The 7,705-nt window shown below is 38.6% G+C and overlaps 1 protein-coding gene and 1 pseudogene across 3 annotated transcripts in view; both read left to right on the forward strand.

Moving 5' to 3' along the window:
• RAB6A (RAB6A, member RAS oncogene family) overlaps window positions 1–7,705 on the forward strand; it is a 71,102-nt gene that overhangs the window by 22,387 nt on the left and 41,010 nt on the right. The gene's annotated exons all lie outside the window — the stretch shown is intronic.
• LOC112411061 (zeta-crystallin pseudogene) lies at window positions 3,818–4,803 on the forward strand (annotated as a pseudogene).

Below are 7,705 nucleotides of genomic sequence, written 5' to 3' on the forward strand. Positions count from 1 at the left end.
GTATATATATTCTTTTCCATATGGTTTATTACAGGATATTGAATATAGTTCCCTGTGCTATACAATAGGAGCTACTTACTTATTTCTTTACGATTGCATTGGGTGTTCGTTGCTGCACGCGGGCTTACTCTAGTTGGGGTGAGCGGGGGCTGCTCTTTATTGCTGTGTGTGGGCTTCTCGTTGCGGAGCAGGGGCTCTAGGCGTGCAGGCTTGAGTAGTTGTGGCTTGCAGGCTCAGTAGTTGTGGCTTGTGGGCTCTAGAACACAGGCTCAGTATTTGTGGCGCATGGGCTTAGTTGCTTCGCGGCGTGTGGGATCTTCCTGGACCAGGGATCGAACCCATGTCCCCTGCATTGGTAGGCGGATTCTTAACCACTGTGCCACCAGGGAAGTCCCTAGGACCTTTTTGTTTATTTTATATATAGTAATTTGTATCTGCTAATCCCAAACTCCTAATTTATCCCTCCCCCAGCCCCTGTTCCCCTTTGATAACCATAAGCTTGTCTTCTAAGTCTGTGAGTCTGTTTCTGTTTTGTAAATAAGTTCATTTGTATCATATTTTAGATTCAACATATAAGTGATATCATTTGGTATTTGTCTTTCTCTTTCTGACTTACTTCACTTACTTAGTATGATAGGTCCATCCATGTTGCTGTAAATGGCATTATTTCATTCTTTTTGATGACTGAGTAGTATTCCATTGTGTATATATACCACATCTTCTTTATCCATTCATCTGTTGATGGACATTTAGGTTGCTTCCATGTCTTGACTAGTGCTGCAATGAACATTGGGATGCATGTATCTTTTTTAATTAGTCCAACTCGTCACTTTATCCTTAAGATACATTCATAGATGAATGTTAACTTTGTTGTAGGAATAAAATAAAAGCCCTGCTGCTATCTAAAATACTTCTAGAAATACAATCTTAGGCTGAAAGTATTTTATTTTATTTTTTTGTCACCCTGCATGCCTTGCGGGAATCTCAGTTCCCTGAACAGGGATTGAACCCGGGCCATGGCAGTGAAAGCCTGGAATCCTAACCACTAGGCCACCAGGGAGCTTGGCTGAAAGTAGTTTTGAGAGGTAATTTAGTTTTTCTCTCCTCCAGGCAGAACCACATCTGATACTGAATCTATAAGTTCATAATGTAACCAGGAAAGAAAAGTTCCACAAAACTGGTTTACATGAGCAAAATCTCAGGCTCCAAGGAACCTGTTATGCTTGAAGAATAACCAATAGCTTTCCATCATTGTCAGATGGTATTTGTGTTTGGCAAGGTTAGGAGATGAGACTAGAAAGGCTCAGCTCAAGTTTGAATGCCTGCTAAGGATCTTTAGCTTATGGAGACTGGGGAGCCTTGGAATGTTTATAAATTGTTGAAACATACCTCTGGCAGTATAGAGGATGGACACTTTGTTTGCACAGTGCTTTATTCTCTCGTTCATCCTCTTTCAGTGGTTGTAAACTCCTTTGCGTTCAAGGCCTTACTTACATTTGTTTTTCATTCTCATCCTCCAACCTCCTTGTTTCCTAGCACTTGGAGGTTTTGGAATGAAGTGAGAAATAGTAGCCATCCAAGCATTAATATATTTGTTTATGTTTTATTCATCTTTGATAAGCGTAGCCAGTGGGTCATTACCTTTATGTGAATATCTTTTCTGTCTTCACGTTTTGTGTAGTCAAATATTTTTTTTTACTTTGGATGTCTCCATTTCATCATCCTGGAAACTCATATCATAGGTCTGATGCCTTTAACATAAATATTATTATAAAGAAATAAAGCATATTTATTAAAAAACAACTTTTGAGCCATAGATGTGAAATTACTTATTCAGCAAATATTTTATACAACCAAATTCATTCTCCCCATTTTTGAATGTAATTGTACAAGTGTAGTTGTAGTTCTTTTTTTTTTTAATCATCTTTATTGGAGTATGATTGCTTTACAATGGTGTGTTAGTTTCTGCTTTATAACAAAGTGAATCAGTTCTACATATACATATATCCCCATATCTTCTCCCTCTTGCATCTCCCTTCCATCCTCCGTTTCCCACTCCTCTAGGTAGTCACAAAGCACCAGGCTGATCTCCTGTGCTATGTGGCTGCTTCCCACTAGCTATCTGTTTTACATTTGGTAGTGTATATATGTCCATGTCACTCTCACTTCATCCCAGCTTACCCTTCCCCCTCCAGGTGTCATCAAGTCCATTCTCTACGTCTGCTTCTTTATTTCTGTCCTACCCCTAGGTTCCTCAGAACCTTTTTTTTTTTTTAGATTCCATATATATGTGTTAGCATATGGTATTTGTTTTTCTCTTTCTGACTTACTTCACTCTGTATGACAGAATCTAGGTCCATCCACCTCACTACAAATAACTCAATTTCATTTCTTTTTATGGCTGAGTAATATTCCATTTCTTCCTTTTTTTTAAGCTTTAGGAAAAATGAAATCTTTACTCAATTTAGGTCTTTAGAGAAAGGCTATTAGCTTTATGGAGCTTCAGTGTTGTTGACTAGGTTCGCTACATTGGAGTAGTGTTAGCTTGGTTTAATTGATTTTCTGTTTTGCTGTAGAATTGCATCACCTAGATGAGACATCTTGGCTGTGATATTGCAGTGAGTTTTGCTTGCAGCTGAGCTTTTTTGCTATGGTCCCTAGGTACCTTTTTCAGGTGTCTTCATTACCATGATGGACTACAGATAGTGTTGTTTTTGTGTGTTTGCTTGTTGTGTTTTTATGCTTAACTTCTAACTAAAACCATAGCATCTGATTTAAGGTACTGTTATTATCATAGCACATTAATCTTTTATAATGGCTTATTTCTGTGGGGAAAAATTAGAATATATAAATATCTTATTGTCTGTTTCAGTATTATCTGACCAATATAACTGACCAAATTATGAAGCAGTTCATAAATGTTCATTTATGTAGGTTGTAGAATAATTGAGACTTCTCCTTTTATGCAAACATTAGTCTTATAATCTTTGAATCCTAAGTATTCTTGAAGAGTATATTATGTGAGGAATTACTTTACCACTTACAGAAGTTATCTCTTAAATTAGTATCCCTTGGTCTTCTAGAAGCCCAATAATTAGTTCCTCTAATCTTTAATAATCAGCCCCTTTTTAAGTTATCTTTGGTGCTCCAGTATTAAAATTATTATACAGGGCTTCCCTGGTGGCGCAGTGGTTGAGAGTCTGCCTGCCGATGCAGGAGACACGGGTTTGTGCCCCCGTCCGGGAGGATCCCACATGCCGCGGAGCGGCTGGGCCCGTGAGCCATGGCTGCTGAGCCTGCGCGTCTGGAGCCTGTGCTCCGCAACGGGAGAGGCCACAACAGTGAGAGGCCCGCATACCGAAAAAAAAAAGATAAAATTATTATACATAGTAAAATTTACCATTTTAACTTATTTCTATGTGTACAGTTCAGTGGCATTAAGTATTTCACATTGTACAGTAATCACCACAATGGATTTTATTTATCTATCTATTTATTTATTTATTTATGGCTGTGTTGGGTCTTCATTGATGTGCGCGGGCTTTCTCTACTTGTGGTGAGCGGGGGTTACTCTTCATTGTGGTGCGCAGGCTTCTCATTGCAGTGGCTTCTGTTGTTGTGGAGCACGGGCTCTAGGCGTCCCTTTCATTGGCAGGAGGATTCATAACCACTGAGTCACCAGGGAAATCCATGATAGATTTTTAATAACAGCTTTATTGAGATGAAATCATACATCAAACAGCCCTTTTTTCCATGGAATCTGAGGGAGCTCTCGCAGATTTTGATTTCCCACTCTAGGACTCGTATCTAGATCACCATGGTGACTGAACAGAGGTTGATGAGAGCTATTAGAGTTTTTTAATTTGTGGACCAGAAGTGATGAAACTCCAGTCGGATGTTGCTATATCGATTCCAAAAGACCATCAGGTTCTAATCAAAGTCCAAGCGTGTAGTGTAAACCCAATGGACACACAAATTCACTCTGGTACCTATAGTAGAAAACCACTTCCACCTTATACTCCTGGATTAGATGTGGCTGAGATAACAGAAGCTATTGGAGAAAGTGTATCTGCTTTCAAGAAAGGTGACAGAGTTTTCACTACCAGCATGATCTCTGGGGGCTACGCGGAGTATGCTCTGGCAGCCAATTACCCTGTTTACACACTGCCGGAAAAACTGGACTTTAAACAAGGAGCTGCCATCAGTATTCCGTATTTTACTGCTTATTGAGCTCTGCTCCACAGTGCCTATGTGAAAGCTGGAGAAAGTGTTCTGGTTCATGGAGCTAGTGGAGGAGTTGGGATAGCAGCATGCCAGACTGCTAGAGCTTATGGCTTAAAAGTTTTGGGCACAGCTGGTACTGAGGAAGGACAAAACACTGTTTTGCAAAATGGGGCCCACGAAGTGTTTAATCACAAAGAAACTGATTATATTGATAAAATTAAGAAATCTTTTGGTGAAAAGGAGTTGATGTGATTATTGAAATGTTAGCTAATGTAAATCTTAGCAATGATTTGAATCTTTGTCACATGGAGGATGAGTAATAGTTGTTGGCAGCAGAGGTCCTGTTGAAATAAACCCACGGGAGACATCATGGCAAAGGAATCTAGCATAATAGGAGTTGCTCTCTATATATCCACCAAGGAGGAATTTCAGCAGTTTGCAGCAGCCCTTAAAGCCGGAATGGAAATTGGTTGGTTGAGACCAGTATTAGGTCCTCAGATTCCATTGGAGAAGGTGGCCCATGAAGATGATATTCAAAGCAGTGGGGCTACTGGAAAAATAATTCTTCTCTTAAAATGATTAATCATTTCATAGATTTCCTATGGAGTTAGAGGTCTCTTACCTCAGTTTTATGTATACTACATTTGCTTTAATTAGTATTCATTTGATTCAGTGAGTTTCTTATATTTAAAGAAAAGATTTATAAGGGCTTCCCTGGTGGCGCAGCGGTTGAGAGTCCGCCTGCCGATGCAGGGGACACGGGTTCGTGCCCCGGTCTGGGAAGATCCCACATGCTGCGGAGCGGCTGGGCCGGTGAGCCATGGCCGCTGAGCCTGTGCGTCCGGAGCCTGTGCTCCGCAACGCGAGAGACCACAACAGTGAGAGGCCCGCATACCACAAAAAAAAAAAAAAGAAGAAGAAAAAGATTTATCTTTAGAGCTCATAGACATTGGAGTGCAATTTATTTTATAGCTGGCAATAAAGAATATTGCCTTCTACCTCTCATCAAGGAATTATTATAGTAGGAAATAGAATGTTAGTGGTCACTTGGCATTGGAGTATATTACAGAAATTCCTGATACTTGATCATTAATTCCATACTTTGACTCAAACATGCTAATTCAAAATAAGACTGGTTGATTTCCAAGCCTACTTCTTATAAAGGTTCTTTAGTCTCTGATTAGCCGAGAACTATATTGGACTTTGAAGATTTTCTGGACTAAACGAGACCCCATTTCCAAACTAGTCTCATCTAGATCTATAAGTCTCTCAGAAGAGCAAGATAAACAATGTCTAGATAAATTTGTTAGTTTTCCAGTATTTCCCAATGTATTAATGACATTCACTAGTTTAAAGATTGATTACCAATGATCCATATATTCTGAGGACAGCAGCCTTATCTTTGGTATAATATGATACTAGGTACAATTTCCAAATAGATACTTATTGATTGATTAAACTTCAAAGTAGATTTAGAATTATCTGTTTATATGATGAGGATCATATATTTTTATTTAAATTTATAAACAAAATTAACACATTAAGAATGATCTGCTTTTGTTATAACATGGTAACTGCAATAAATTCTAGAGGAAATTTAAAAATTTTTTAAATAATCATATACAATTCACTCATTTAAAGTGTACAATTCAGTAGTTTTTAGTATATTCACAGAGTTGTGCAACCATCACCAGTATCATTGATGAACAGAGAGAGATGCAAAAATCCTCAACAAAATACTAGCAAAAGAAATCCAACAATGTATTAAAAGGATCATAACCATGATCAAGTGTGATTTATCCTAGGGATGCAAGGATTTTTCAGTATCCGCACATCAATCAGTGTGATTCACCACATCAACAAATTGAAGAATATAAGCCATATGATCATCTCAATAGATGCAGAAAAGACTTTTGACAAAATTCCACACCGATTTATGATAAAAATCTCCAGAAAGTTGGTATAGAGAGAACATACCTCAACATAATAAAGGCCATGTATGACAGATCTACAACTGACATCATTCTCAACGGTGAAAAGCTGAAAGCATTTCCTCTAAGATCAGGAACAAGACAAGGATGTCCACTCTCTGCCACTTTTATTCAACATAGTTTTGGAAGTCCCAGCCACAGCAGTCAGAGAAGAAAAAATAAAGGGAATCCAAATTGGAAAAGAAGTAAAACTGTCACTTTTTGCAGATGACATGATACTATAGATGCTAAAGATGCTACTAGGAAACTACTAGAGCTCATCAGTGAATTTGGTAAAGTTGCAGGATACAAAATAAATTCATAGAAATCTATTGCATTTCTATACACTAACAACGAAAGATCAGAAAGAGAAATTAAAGGAAAAAATCCCATTTACCATTACATCAAAGAGAATAAAATACCTAGGAATAAACCTACCTAAGGAGGAAAAAGACCTGCACTCCAAAAACTATAAAATGCTGATGAAAGAAATCAAAGACAACACAAACGGTTGGAGAGATATACCATGTTCTTGGATTGGAAGAATCAGTATTGTCAAAATGACAGTACCACCCAAGGCAATCTACAGATTCATTGCAATCCCTATCAAAGTACCAATGGCATTTTCCACAGAACTAGAACAAAAAAATCTTAAAATTCGTATGGCAACACAAAAGACACTGAATAGCCAAAGCAATCTTGAGAAAGAAAAACGGAACTGGAGGAATCAGGCTCCTGACTTCAGACTATACTACAAAGCTACAGTCCTCAAAACAGTATGGTACTTGCACAAAAATACAACTGTAGATCAATGGAACAGTATAGAAAGCCCAGAAATAAACCCATGAACCTGTGGTCAATTAATCTATGACAAAGGAGGCAAGACTATACAATGGAGAAAAGACAGTCTCTTCAGTGAATGGTGCTGGGAAAACTGGACAGCTACAGGTAAAAAAAAAAATGAAATTAAAACTTTTTTAACACCATAATAAACTCAAAATGGAATAAAGACCTAAGTGAAAGACCAGATACTATAAAATTCTTAGAGGAAAATATAGGCAGAACACTGTTTGACATAAATTGCAGCAATGTCTTTTTCGATCCATCTCCTAGAGTAATGGAAATAAAAACAAACAAATAGGACCTAATTAAACTCAAAAGCTTTTGCACAGCAAACTATAAACAAAACAAAAAGGCAACCCAGAGAATGGAAGAACATATTTGCAAACAATGCATCCTGACTGACAAGGGATTAATCTCCAAAATTTACAAACAGCTCATATGGCTAAATATCAAAAAAACAATCCAATCAAAAAATGGGCATAAGGGCTTCCCTGGTGGTGCAGTGGTTGAGAGTCCACCTGCCAATGCAGGGGACACGGGTTCGTGCCCAGGTCCGGGAGGATCCCACATGACGCGGAGCGGCTGGGCCCGTGAGCCATGGCTGCTGAGCCTGCGTGTCCGGAGCCTGTGTTCCGCGGCGGGAGAGGCCACAACAGGGAGGGGGCCGC

This window comes from Neophocaena asiaeorientalis, unplaced genomic scaffold (genome assembly GCF_003031525.2).
Source record: "Neophocaena asiaeorientalis asiaeorientalis breed wild unplaced genomic scaffold, Neophocaena_asiaeorientalis_V1.1 scaffold263, whole genome shotgun sequence".
NCBI classification, from domain to species: Eukaryota; Metazoa; Chordata; class Mammalia; order Artiodactyla; family Phocoenidae; genus Neophocaena; species Neophocaena asiaeorientalis.